Here is a 13847-nt window from a genome sequence, read left to right as displayed (position 1 = left end):
GTTCACTGACTGGTCGTTCAGGTCATTCCAGTGTAGGTTAAAGTCTCCAATATTGTAGATATTGTGGGCACAAACTTTCAAAACTGACACTTGGACCTGACTGTAATAACTTCAGAAGTGCACTGAGACATACTATTTTTTGTTGTTACAGTTTTATAAAGCGCAAACTCGACCCGAAGGTATTGGGGCGCTTTACATGAGCACCAGTTACTTTACACAAGGACATATTCATTTTTGGTAGACACAGGTGAGATTAAGTGATTTGCCCAGAACCACAGGATTTTGAGCCGAAGCCAAGACTTGGTTCCCCAGTTCCAAAGTTGGCAGCTCTGGCCATTACGCCACCGCCCCACTTACTTCATTCTGCGTACAAATCTCACATTACTGAGAATATGCTTTCAATTTTACTCATAGCAATTGTCAGCAGCAGTCACTTAGTGGGGACTCTATATGCAGAACCCTTGGAATTATTTGTCAGGGAAGGCCAAATTATGCGTCAGTGTTGTCTAAATTATGTGTCAAGGAAAGGCTAATTAGTCCGCTTAATGCTGCACATTTTTGATAGTATCACACAATGTTTCCCATTTTTACACTTGTTTCCATTGTCCAGGCATAGGTTGCACCTCATTAGTACCAGTATAACACCCAAATATAGCAATAAGCAACATTAAGGTGCACATTTTACAGGGCCTTCCACTGCACAGCAACATGTGGCACTGCGTTTTCACTAACTTTTGGACCGTGTGAGCTTTAAGCAATTTTTTTTTGTTAAAATCTGAAGATTAGACAACAGATGATGGATTATGTGGCAAATCCATAACTATACAAAAAAGGCAGTGGCCGCACAATCGTATAATTCCACACAAATTAAATGGAATAACCCAGCCACATCTTCGACCATCATAATGCATTGTCTCCTAAGCCTCTTTCTTTGCTGCTTGCTGCAAGCGTAGTGGATTCTTCATTAACCTTTGTTAGCGCTTTTGGCTGTAGGGAAGGGGCAATCTCTGCTAGGCCGCTGTGGTGTGGTGCACTGCGTCAGCACAGCAGCACCTCTTTTTGCAGATCACAGTAGAGCATTTTACAAGCACCAAAGCCGCGGACCCTCACCGCCAACTGTGCAATGCCATTTTCTGCTCTTTCCTTTACCCAGAAGTCCTTCTTTAATTCAAGGCCAGTTACTGATGGAGGCAATAGCGGCAGCCGTTTAGGATGGCTCAAGAATTCCATGTACATAAATATACAGGGTCATTTTAAGTTGTCTGGTGGCATCCTGTATATATAGAGATGTACATCGTCGGCATGGCGGTACTGTTTGTACCTTCAGAGCCTCAGTGCGAATCAGGTGAAAAGCAGCGGAGACGTAATGTTTTTTTGGCTCGCTCAACTTAGAATTTAATTTTGCTTTTCAGAAACAAAACCCCAATAACTCATTCTCAGTGGGACCAGGCGACTGTCCCTGTAACCGGGCAGTCCTGTTGGCCACGGGCAGCCTGCTGTGGTTTTTCACCAGCAGGGTCAGCTGTGGTTCTGCCATAGGCAACCCAACGGAAACCCAAGTGGTACCCAACCTCTGAATGAGATGAGTCATGAGATCGGTATTGTAGGAGCCCCGCCAAATGATACATAACTCGTTTGAACATTTGTGCGGTGCTTCTTTGGGACTGCAGTTCTCCCTGTGGAGTTGAGGAGAGGCAGACCAGAGCGGCCACGGCGGCTACAGCAGTTTGGTGCTTCTGTGCTGCACGCGCTGTGTGTTTCGCTCCTTGGCTGTACTACAGGCGCCGAGGCTCTCTTGCGGACTGCTGGTTGCTGGCTGGGTGAGGAAATCGAATTTGGCACGGTTATTTCAGCAATATTTCGGAATTTCTGCATTTGTTCACGTTGCGCTTTCAGCAACACTTCTGACTTTGACTCTGGTGTCCTGCTGGCTGATTCCTTCTCGTTTGGGTTGCTCTCCCCCACCGGGGCTCCCAGGGTCCTTTCTCCAAGGCCGGGCTTGGCTCCGCCCCTCCCGCACACTGGACGACTGGCCGGGCTTGGCATCCTTAGGGGCGCGATGACGACGTGAGCAGGAGCGCCAGGAGGCGCATAAAGACTGGACAGGTCCCTCGTCCCGCGAGGATGCGCGCGGGACGTGCCGGGCGAAGCCCGGGCAAAGGGTGGGCCCTCAACGGCCCTCTGAGTCCGGAGGAGGACGGTACGAGCCACCCCCCTTGACCTTGTCACATCCCTGAGGTATTGACTTTTTGACCCCTTTGTACACACTTGTTAAGGGATATACCCACTGGACACTAGCCGAAAATATCCAAATACCACCAGATTGTTTTGTTGTCCTGTAGTAATAATCCTACTCTAGCAAGCTCCATCATGATTTGCAAGGGGGCTACCAAGAACCCTATTAGCCAAAGAGGCTCACACCCTGGGTCACAAGTTCATGGAATGTTATCTCCGTCCACTGCCAACACGAATGTCTCTTGTCAGATCACAGATAGCACACCCACCAAGCATTCTCCCGAACAAACGATTACTACAGCGCAAAACCTTCCGCTACTGGACGAGCTAAATTCCCTTTGCAAAACTAGGTATGCTACAGTAGAAGATAGAAATGGATTTAAAAGCCCCCCACCTTGTCCCGCTACAAGAACCACTATATCAACCCCAATCGACAGCCCACTGGAACACTTTTCGTTACCCTAAAATGCACATACGCAAAGTTTTGTACATCCCCAGTTCTTACCCAGTAAAAGGAAGTGGGATGGGGTAAATCCCATAGGGAATGAACCCAAACTACAAAAAATGTGCCCTAGTCCTACATCAACCGTAGTTAACCCCCCCCCCCCCTCCAAATTTGGAGGAAAGATTAGACCAACCAGTACCTCCTTTCAACTCGATTTTTCTGCTCCAGATCGAACAACTGGTTAGATCAATCATTTCTCCATTGTTGGAGAAAATTACCACTCTAGAGGACAGGCTGCTGGGAATTGAGAAAAGTATCAAGGCTAACTTATCCCCCACTGAAAAAATTGAAACACCTAATTGTTCCCACTCACTTGGTACAACCGAAGTCCCAACGCCACTTGTAATAAATAGTAATGATCAAACTAATCTTCTACTCACTAACTTACTACCCCCAATTGCCCCCAAAGTCTACTCCAAACCTGGTTTACCACAAAACACTGCCACTAGAGTAAAGCCTTATAAAACAACTCATATTCAGTTACCTCCGGAGGCTGCTCCTTTCGTATGTGTCCTTGCGGGAGTCCCACCACTCAAACATGGAAAAAGCGAATGGGAACCAGACCTACTAAATAAAGTCACATATTGGCTAACTAAAAATAGGCCCTTGCCTCCAGACCTTGATGGTACAATCATGGCTGTTAGAAGGGTAGGCTGGTTAAGTCCCCTACAAAAAGACATTGCCGGCGACCTGGTTCTAATAAGATTTAGAAGCAGACTAATCGTACCCTACCTCCTAACTCTGCATCCCCATGAAGGTGACGGCCCTATATCCATCTGGGACCTACACGATTTTTATCCAAGCATGGCAGTCAACCCTCAACAAAGACTAACGGCAGAGACAATTTACATGAGGGGTAGAAGCATTGGCGCGTTGAGTGGCTGTGGCCTTTCCGTTTTCAATCATCCCGTAACAAGGGACTTTGGCCACAAACATGGAAAATTTTGAATTCTCATATGGAACTAGGGAACTTACTCCCACAGTTTGACAAATGTTTTTAACGCATGTATGTTTTTTTATGATTGATTTTAACTGTACGCTTTTATGATTTTTAAACTAAAATCGAATAAAGCTAAGAATTGAATTGATTGACTCGCATCATTTGCAGAAATAAAGACCATTAAAAAACATAACTATTATAATTGGAATATTAAAAATATTCCCAAAGCCATCTAAACTCACTGCCCAACATTTATAAGTTTCATTACTGTTCTTGCCTCAGTCATTCATACTTCCCTTCCGTGCCACATCATAGAGCACAGGGCAAGGGGTGAGCCCACTTAAGCTATTGGCTCTCTTAACTATGAGTGACAGCACTTTGCTTGTGTACACCCGCATAAAAAGTAGTCCAATTAAGTGTCCAGGTTGATGAGCCAATCTCTGATTTTGTTTTGCTTTCCTCCCCTATTTTCTAAATTCATTTTTGATGGGTAATATTTTTATTATTTATTTTGCAATCATACACACTCTACCTTTGGACAGAGACATTTTTACCGTTTATTACTTATATCATCTCTAATGCCCATTGCATATGTTTGCAAAACAATTGTAATCTTGCCAAAGTTATTTTTCTGTATGCTGACCTCATCATGGGCAGTGCTACATTGAGAGATAAGTGGCTGTCTGCTTTATAGTGCCAATAAAATGGCTTTAAAAATCGCCGGATTGCAACAAATATTCGAAATAATATTATAGTGGTAGGAGAAATTAAACACCAAACTAAAATGTCTTTTTAAATGGAGCACAGAAAATCGTTGGACTTGAGTTACACACCAGAGAAGCACACTTGTCAAGGAGCATATTCTTTTAATGTCATTATTGTCGCCTAGTGCCTTGATGACCTGCATTATGGTAACAGTCTTGTTACCCCAAGTGGATGGGCAACGAATGTTACACTTTTGAGGTGCCTAGCAAAGAGGCTCCATGATGAAAACAACATGGCGGATGGGTCGCCATGTCAGTGGATATGCTGTCTGTGGGTAGCCATATTGGGATGGGATTTGGCATTTTGAGTCAGTGTTGCCGCGGAGCCACCTGTCTTTCAAAGCAAAGGTTAGTGACAGTGATGGCGTGTAATTCCCTCACGGAAGAGGATTCTGTAACCAGTTTGCGTTCCACAAATTAAGACCTTTCACATGCTCTAAATTCCTTTTATATTTTGAGTTTTCATAGCTATATAAGGGTAGTGTTTGAAAATCTAGAGCGCATTTATCTGACTTGGGCAATTTCAGGTTCATATCAGTGTGACCAGTGGAATACTTGCCTCTGAGACCCAGCTGATACCTTTTGGAGAATTTCATGGGTAGAAACAGATCTACATTTTATATAATACAAACCAACTGTTATGATTTCTTTATAAATAAGTTTGGCGTTTGTTTCTTAGAGAAGTTCTGTTCTGTTTCCTCGTTGTAGTGTTACTACAAACCCAGAGCCCCAGCAGGCTAATTGTTGTCTGTTTTCACTTAGAAACACATTTTAGTTTGCAGAGTTCATATTGGATTCATAAGAGGCGGCCTGGTATCTGGGGAAATCAGGGGGTTTAGAGGCAGATGGAAGCCTTCAATTTGCAGAGGTGGGCGGGGCACAGTGGAGTGGGCGTGGCACAGAGCCCAAGCCCTGCGTCCTAAGAACGCTACAATTGTTGCCTTTCTCCAGACAAACTCTGGTGTATGCTGGAGCACTGCACGTGCCTTTTTGTTCCACATTGTTTCAATTATTTTAAGCTTTTTGCCACCTACAGTTGGAATTGAAGATTTCTTGCAACAGTTGCCATTGGATCTCGCCTTTGGCTCGTTGCAACTTTGCACATTTCATTTCGCCCTGGTGCTCTCTTCTGAGTTTCTATTGGTGACTACAGTGATGAGCATTGCCTGTGGGCAGTTCCATGGGTATCTGATGCGTCACGCCCACGCGGCACAGGCACCAGTCTGCAGCGAGGGATTGGTAACGTGGGCACTCGGGCAATGCCAGAGGGGCCGGTATCCGAATTCCAGCTGTGGGCTGTTTTATTGAGCGGCCTGGGGCCGATTTGGGCGGTTTCTGCATTGCTTAATACCGCCTGGGGCCCAGTGGGTGCAGGCAGATGGGTGACCATTACCTCCCTTTTATCAACGGCAGAGGTGTCACTCCCTTTCTCTCGCTGGCCCGGCCCATTAATATATGCATATTGAGCGGGAGCAGGGGGCCTGAGCTAACGTGGCCTCTCTTGTTTTCAGGTGTGTTTCACCAGTGGGAACTAATCTGTGCATTTCTTTGAACCCCCCCACCCCCTTTTAATTTATCAAATTTCACCGAAGCAGTGTTTTGTGGAAAGGCAATATGCAAATGAGGCTACTTTTTTTAGCGTGCCCGGGCCGATTTTGAATCCCCATCCAACCATTCCAGTCTGGCTTTTGACCAAGCACGGAAGAGGTCAGCCCTGTGTGTGTTTTTGTGCATATTTGTAACAAGCAGGCTCAGATAGAGAGCAATGGCGCACCCAATATGGCAGAGAGCCGCATGATAAGATTCAGGATTGAGTACAGTGTCGCAGAATATTGATAAGTGGCCATTCCTATTGTTTCGAGATGTACTATCCTCTGAAGATGCTGGACCCCGTCTCCTGTCTGAAGCACTGGGCAGTTCCTGGCTCGGACTGGCCGTTGCAGGCACCGGGCAATCCCCCGGTGCACCGCAAGGGTGGGGGCCGGTTTTGGGCCCCTGGGGGCCGTTTTTGTTACAGGGCCGTTTTTGCAGCGTTGCTGCAAAAACGGCCCTGTAACAAAATCGGCCAAACACCGGCCTTGACAACGAGCGCAGTCGCACCCCCCCTCCTCCCCGTAGGGGGGCCGGCCAAGCACTTTGCCAGGCCCGGTTTTGGTTCTCAGTCCGGCCCTGGACAGTTCTGATGCTCTTTTGTTTGATAACTTGTTATTGGGTCCTCTAAGCCATGTACAGAACTTTCACCCAAAAAGTGTCTTAGCAGCAGGTCACTGAGTCCCCACATAATCATTCAAATGACCCATCTACACTACATTGCAGTGCCTAATTTGTAAAAAAAAAAAAAACGTCCCAGGGCTCTCGTCAGGAGATCACCGCAGTTTGCACCACCCATTGCCGCTGCCAATGACAGTACCAACACAGCTACTAACCATCACACTGTTACAAGCCTGACAATTCAGACTGTTTGAGGCCCACAACGCTATAAGAATGGCTTGGCTAATAGGTATCATCTCTTTTTAAAGCATATTGAATGAATAAACAACAGTTTTTCTGCTCATCTCTAAATTACACAAACAGCACCACCATTTGGCAGACTGTCATAAGTACCCGTGCTGACACGTTTTGGTGCCGAGCACCGGAAACCACCAGCTCAAATTTAGCACTGATAGGAGAAATAGTGTCATGACATTTGGGTACCAGAAATGGAAGGTATTTCTAAATAACCATTAATCCCATTGAAGTGCATGCTGTAGTGTGTCACTTGGCACTATCTCATGTAGTCAGACACACATATATTGAGATGGCGGGTACAACATCAACGAACCAACAGAGCTGGTGCGCACAAGCCAAGTCTCTGCCACACCCAAAGAGGATGTTGCATAGTCTTTTACTGCTCTGACCATTCGCTAAGTACTGGCAACGAGGCAGCAAGAGCCGCTCATGCACCAGCCAGAGTCTCGTCACCTGAAAAGACCCTCATGGCGCTTGCCATTTCCTCTGCCGGGCTGGATTCTGACAGGCACGACCACAAGGGCTTCTGAGACCACCATATCGAGTTCTCTGGCACTGACTTCCTGACGGGAGCAGGTCAAACTGCAAGCTTAAGAACTAGCACACCCTTCACAACGGGCAAGTCATCTAGTGCAAGTTGCTGCTGTCGGAGTGATGATTTGCTTAGAAACAAGAAGTGCATGCTGGTCATCAAAGTGCTCAGAATTTTATGGTTTATCGCAGCCCTAGCGCATTGATCTTTGATGGGTGGGAGACAGCTGTAGACCTGAGTCTGACATGAGTCGTCTGACGACCCTGTATACTGAGCCGACGGGCCATACATCATGATTGTGCTCCATTCTGGTGATATTATTGACACTGCTATGAAGAATAGCACTGCATTAAGCCTGTAGGAGCTACTCCCCAGAGGTGTCCTACGCCACAATGAATGTGGGAAGGCAGGGTGATGCTGTTCTACTGATAGTTGGGCCTGTCGAGCCCCAGCTCCTGCACAACAGAATACCAACCCTCCAGAGCATTTCCTTGGGCTCATGGGCATGCCCAACCCACCATTTAGTGAACTATCTGCACCGGCATTAGTGGCATATCGTTGGGCTGTATGTGTGGGTCACCTTAACGAGGGGCATAGCTTGGTCAGGAAGACAGGGGGTGAGCTTCTGCCTTTCCGACATTCACGCTGGCATATTATGTTAATCATAGTATAAGAAGCAGCGCAAGGGGGGACTTAAGGGCCAGTGGAAAGGGAAAAGAGTGTGGATTGTGATGGAGCACTTAAAACATGATATTTTGTAAAATCACCATGGGCCCGATGTAGAAGCCCTAATACCGGTCGGAAACGGCCGATTTCGGCCGTTTCCGACCGGTATTAGCGTTTTCTAATGTAGGAGCATGCTTTACAGATTCGGTATTTTACCGAATCTGTATTTACAGATTCGGTAAAATTACAGAAACGGTAAATACAGACTCGGTAAAAATACTGATTCTGTAAAAGCACATGTAGGTAGCACATCTTTGAGTGCCGCAGGCCTTTCAGATTCGGTATTTTACCACCCAATCCAATTGGGTGGTAAAATACCGAATCCAGGTGTGCATGCACATCTGTGCATGCACACCTGTGCAGTGGCACACAAGTCCGGAATTGGGGTGCCAGAGGGTGTCAAAGTGACAACCCCTGCACCCTTGCAAAAATCGGAATTTACCGAATCGGTAAATACCAATTCGGTATTCACAATTGATTCCTATGGGCTTCAAGGCCCATAGGAATCAATGGGGGATACCGATTCTGTATTTACCGATTCTGAAATACCTGCATGTGCCCCCTTCTATTTTACCACTTCTTAAATACCGAATCGGTAAAATTCGGTATTTTAGATGTGGTAAAATAGAATTACCTACATCTAGCCCATTGTTTTTAGACCTTCAGACAGAGACAAGAGTGTGTGTATTTGTTTTTGTCTGAGTGAGTATTTGAAAATCCCAAGTGAAATCTGACAGATGCCGTACCCTAGACGACTGAAAGCCCCTGTCCCAAACTGTTTATCAAATAATACATTTATTAGAGTGGTGTAATACCCCAAACACTCCCATTGGAGCAATGCCCCTGGCCTTAATAATTGTTTTGTGCTCATAAGAGTGACAAATCCAAAGGTGAAGCATTTTCTCCTCCTGCATAATGCAAAAGAGCAGATTTTCAAACTCTTTTATAACTTATCCCCCACTGGTGCACACTTGAACCCACAACGTAATTGGACTACAAGCATTTTTCTTTGTCAAATGCAGCAGAGAGAAGACGAAGCCACTGACAAATTTTGCAAATTGAGAGAACTTGCAAGCATCTATGCAGGCGATGGATGACAGCCGATTCAAGGCTGTAAGTCACTGGTCTTAAATGCTACATTCTCCATGAACCCTGCAGGGCTCTGAATGATATATTTACCTTGGGCAAATTGCATCAACTTTCAAATGCCAGAGTAGCAAACTTGGAGGTAGGCTCAGCCTGAATGACCTGAAAACAGAACCAGAGGACCCCAAAAATCCATCAAGAGAGAGATTGAGCCAATTGTGTTCCAAACCAGATGTTCGGCAGTAGCAACCATCATAAAAAGGCTAAATAGGCCTAGAGGAATGTTCAGTGTGTGGACAATTGCAAAAAATATATAGTGGTAGAAATTCTTGTATCAATCACTTTTGCAAACGAGAAATAAAAAAAAGAGGAAACCCTGGCAACATATGAATTGCCGATGGTCATCAATATAGTCAATGCCCTTCCTTCGATGGGGTCAACGTTGAAGAGGACCCGAGAGCATTAGAAATAAAGCAACAAAAAATTATGCCAAGGTGGCCCCAGGTTAATCGGGAGATGAGAGCATTATGCACATATACTGAACAAGACTCTCTGAGTGATAATATGGAATGAGAGATTATCCTACGACCCGGCACCTCCCAGTGCACTCTATCGTCTGTGGTGTTTGGCCATGCTCTACGTGGCAACACTTCGACACCCCTTTCTGGAACCGTCAGCGTCAGAGAAACACTGACAGGGTAAGCGAGAAATGGCGGTCCACCCAAGTGGACTTTAGTGTTGGAGAGACAATGCTATATAAAGACCAGCACCTTGAAAGGAAATTGTGGACATTGTTTGAAGGGGCCTCCTGAACAGTGACAGCCGTCAAAAGGAATATGATAACTGTTGTTTATAGAGGACGAGAGCATGTCACAGAAAATGTCCTCCCCAAATCAGGAGGTTTTCCGGAGCGAGAGCAGTGGGACTTTGTGCCAGTGAGTTTGTCAAGACCCCGGGAAAGTAAAAGGCCAGAATAGAGGGAGACAACCAACATGGGCAGACCTTCTCCGTCTCGATCCAGGCTAAAATGGTCCTGAACTGCAGACTTAGAAGCAGGTGGCACGCAAGTTCGAATCTCGGCATTGGCTTCAACATCCTGTGATTCTGGGCAAATCACTTAATGTCCCCGTGCCTACCATTCAGCGCCGAGAGACCCTCACGGGTGATTTGCCGCGCTCTATATATCCTGGATTTAATTATTATTTAATCTTCCTCTCTCACCCTCAGCTTAGCTGTTGGAGCCTCACTTATCCCCTCTTCCCTGTGTTATCTAAGTCATTTGTGTAAACCTCATTCCACCCTGCTGTGTAGCCCTCACACCCGTCCTTTCCCGTGACCTTTGAACCACTGCATAATGAGATGTTCTGTTGCAATGCATCTAGGTTCCTACTTTATATCAATGCCTTGCATGCAACATTTAGGCCCACTTATGCATTTTAAAGCATTTTTATTATGTTTATGTTTGAGCATGTTTATCATACACATTGTCTTCCAATGCACCTCCTCTTTCCTCTTATAACTAAAGACTAATCGTCAAATCTATCATTGAATATGTGCATATCAATTTTCCTGGGCTAACAATAAATATAAGACCACGTGAAAAACTATGTGGGTTGCTCTTCCTATTCATTTACATCGGTAATCAATTGATGCCTAGCAAAGTATATTATTAGCATTATTGCATGATTGAACGATGTGGGTGGGCAGACGAGGACATCAGTATTACATAACGGTTCCCAGCTGTCGATCCAGTAGGTCTACGCAGACATATACTTCCACTTTTCACTCAACCACCTTACGATGTATTTATATGTTTGCAATATATCTCTTTGATCTGACTCACCCATATTGGTTCTCTGCATTCATAGTACACTCTTGCAAAACCTCTTCCCATATCCATGCAATCGGATGTTTCCTAGGAGCTTTTTTTTCTTCTCTACACAATATTGTACTCTTGCTCTTGACCTATTTTAGCACTGCCTGGCACCAACTACCTTTTTTTATTTTTGGGGAATTTTTTTATAGCACTAACTAGACCCGAAGGTATTAGAGTACTTTACATGAACACCAGTTGCATTACAGACGGACACATTCATTTTTGTTAGGCACGGAGAGATGAAGTGATTTGCCCAGGCCTTGCCAGTGACCCCTACAAAAAGGCCTGTGACCTGCACTATTATAGTGACTACCATTAGCGCATTGCCGGACCATAAGGAAAAATTCAGCCTGCGCAGTCGTACATCTGAGGGGCTCTAGACCAGTCTGACACAAATCCTGCAGAATATTTTCAGGGTTAAGTATGTTCTGTGTAAGTATTTTGATGCCTCGTGTACAAAGAATTGATTCGCAAAAAGTGGTAACAAATTGACCGATGTACTATTAGGTCAGTTCGCAGATTCACTATTCGGAGTGGGCAACAACTAAACCTACCTCTCCAATATTCATGGAGTAGTTAGAAAGTTGTGATTCATTCTGATTGATTGCCCTTATAGGGATGGTCGCCAGCTGGGTTCAACAGAACATATCTTTGATCGCATTTAAATAAAGTACTTTTTTATCTCAGCTTTTTTTCCATGTGAAATGGGTCTGCATTTTTTTTTAAGTCCTTTTAACAAAAAAAAGTTTGTCTTGAAGTTGATAGTGGGCCCCTAGACCACTACCCACTACCAAACAAACAGTTTTTCATCCACAAAGGGGGAAGAGAGGGGCCACATGGAGACCTTACAATTTGGTTTCAAGCTCCTTTGAGGAGTCGGTAACCTATCGACCACTCACCGAACCAAATATGCGTATAGTACATTTATAAAAGCTAATTAGCAGTCGCAAAATCTGTATTTTAGTGAATCACTGGGTTTGCTACCCTTAAATTGCTTTGTACACCAGAACCTAAATTTGGTATATTTAGAGTGGGTATTTTTAAATAATTTAGCGTATTCAAGGATTCTCTTTGACTCACTGTCGTCCACTACAGGAAGCCTTTGGTGTGCACCATTGTTGTGCTTGAATCAGGAAAGAGCACCCCTCCCCCAACCTTTGCAGCAAGAATGCTAGAGTACAAAGAAGTGAAAAATCACCTCTGGATATGAGTTTTCAAACACGGTATCCAATTGCATAGATATCCGATTCCACCATGTGGGCCGGAAAGCAAGTGTTGAGAAATTCAGCATCTGGTCTGAGTTACATTTTCCACGTATAAACACTGATATAGTCCAAGGAGGGTGTATATATCGATCATTGTCAGAGAATATATGCTCCACATCACACTACGGTATACTGTTGATTGTCTTTAACCCTTTCGATGATGCGGATGGCTGGGGGCCGTTCCACATGATGGTGTGCGTGTGCGGAGAACGGCTGGGGGCCGTCCGAACCCCGCCCACTGATTAGAATTCCAGCACCGCTGAGGAATTCGATCCGCGGTCAAGGTGTTAAAGAGGAAAGAAATACTCCCCATCACTTGGCCACTTCCTCAAGATTAGTGGTTATAATGGCAGACCTGCTAGCAAAGGATAGAGTGCTTTATGACGCCGCCTTCAAATCTATCCAGCGGCCATGTTGAGCACATGGAGCGAGATCCCACATCCTTTGCGACGTAAAGATAGTGAGTATCCTTGAGGTGGCATTGGGGACAGGGTTGAGGAAGAAGAGGTGAGCACAGTAGGCTGGGCAATTCTCTACTGCAAGTTCTTTCCCATCCCCACATGCCCATGATGTCGCCAGCGGTGTAAACTAAGAGAACGCCACTGAGCGAGTAGATGTCGCATCTGATGATCGCTCACTGACGTTGGTTGTCAGCCTGTTCAAGGGGGAAGTCTGCTTCACCTCAGAACTTTATGCATTGTTTCCACATTAAATTGAGCACGGGGGAATTATTTTTGGTGGGAGTTCTCATACATGCACATACAGATTAGATTTGGTCTTACAAATATCTCTGCTTAATAAATGCTAACTTGGCAATAAATTAATATATGACGTAAACCAGAAAATTTCAGGTCTGACGAAGTACATCCTTTGGCTTTGATATTTGGAACAGTTACAGACTTAGGATTGTAAAGCTCTGCTTGCGTGCAAAATATGACATCTCTCCCCTCACACCTCTCTTTAGAAAACAAGCCTTTGAAAAGTATTCTGCGCCCCACAGAACTTCCAGTATCTACTGTGAGGTTCATCCGTATCACCCCTGTTCTGGATTATCTAGAAAAGTTTCCACTGGTAGAATGAGGTACCTCCCATCCTGTATGCATCGCACACAAACCACAAAAAAACAAAACACTGATGATTTGGCGCAGACGGTGAAAACCTCTGGGTGCACAAAAACCATGAGAAGCAACAAGTCTCCTCCAGCTGGATCCACAATCATTCAGAAACTACACTTGTCTGGTCTTTCTCCAGGAAGCCCAAGGATATGGAAAGGCCTTCCTCCACATATCTGAAGGACCATGCATTCCTCTTTTTCATCAGATCCATCAAAGAGTACCTCAGTAAGAAACACCTTAATATATAGGTATGCATTCTTGCTGACCACTCATAAAAAACAAGAAAACCCATAAG

This window comes from Lissotriton vulgaris, chromosome 12, assembly GCF_964263255.1.
Source record: "Lissotriton vulgaris chromosome 12, aLisVul1.2, whole genome shotgun sequence".
In the NCBI taxonomy this organism is placed as follows: domain Eukaryota; kingdom Metazoa; phylum Chordata; class Amphibia; order Caudata; family Salamandridae; genus Lissotriton; species Lissotriton vulgaris.
The sequence above is the reverse complement of the archived record's forward strand: the minus strand, read 5'-3'. Positions refer to the sequence as shown.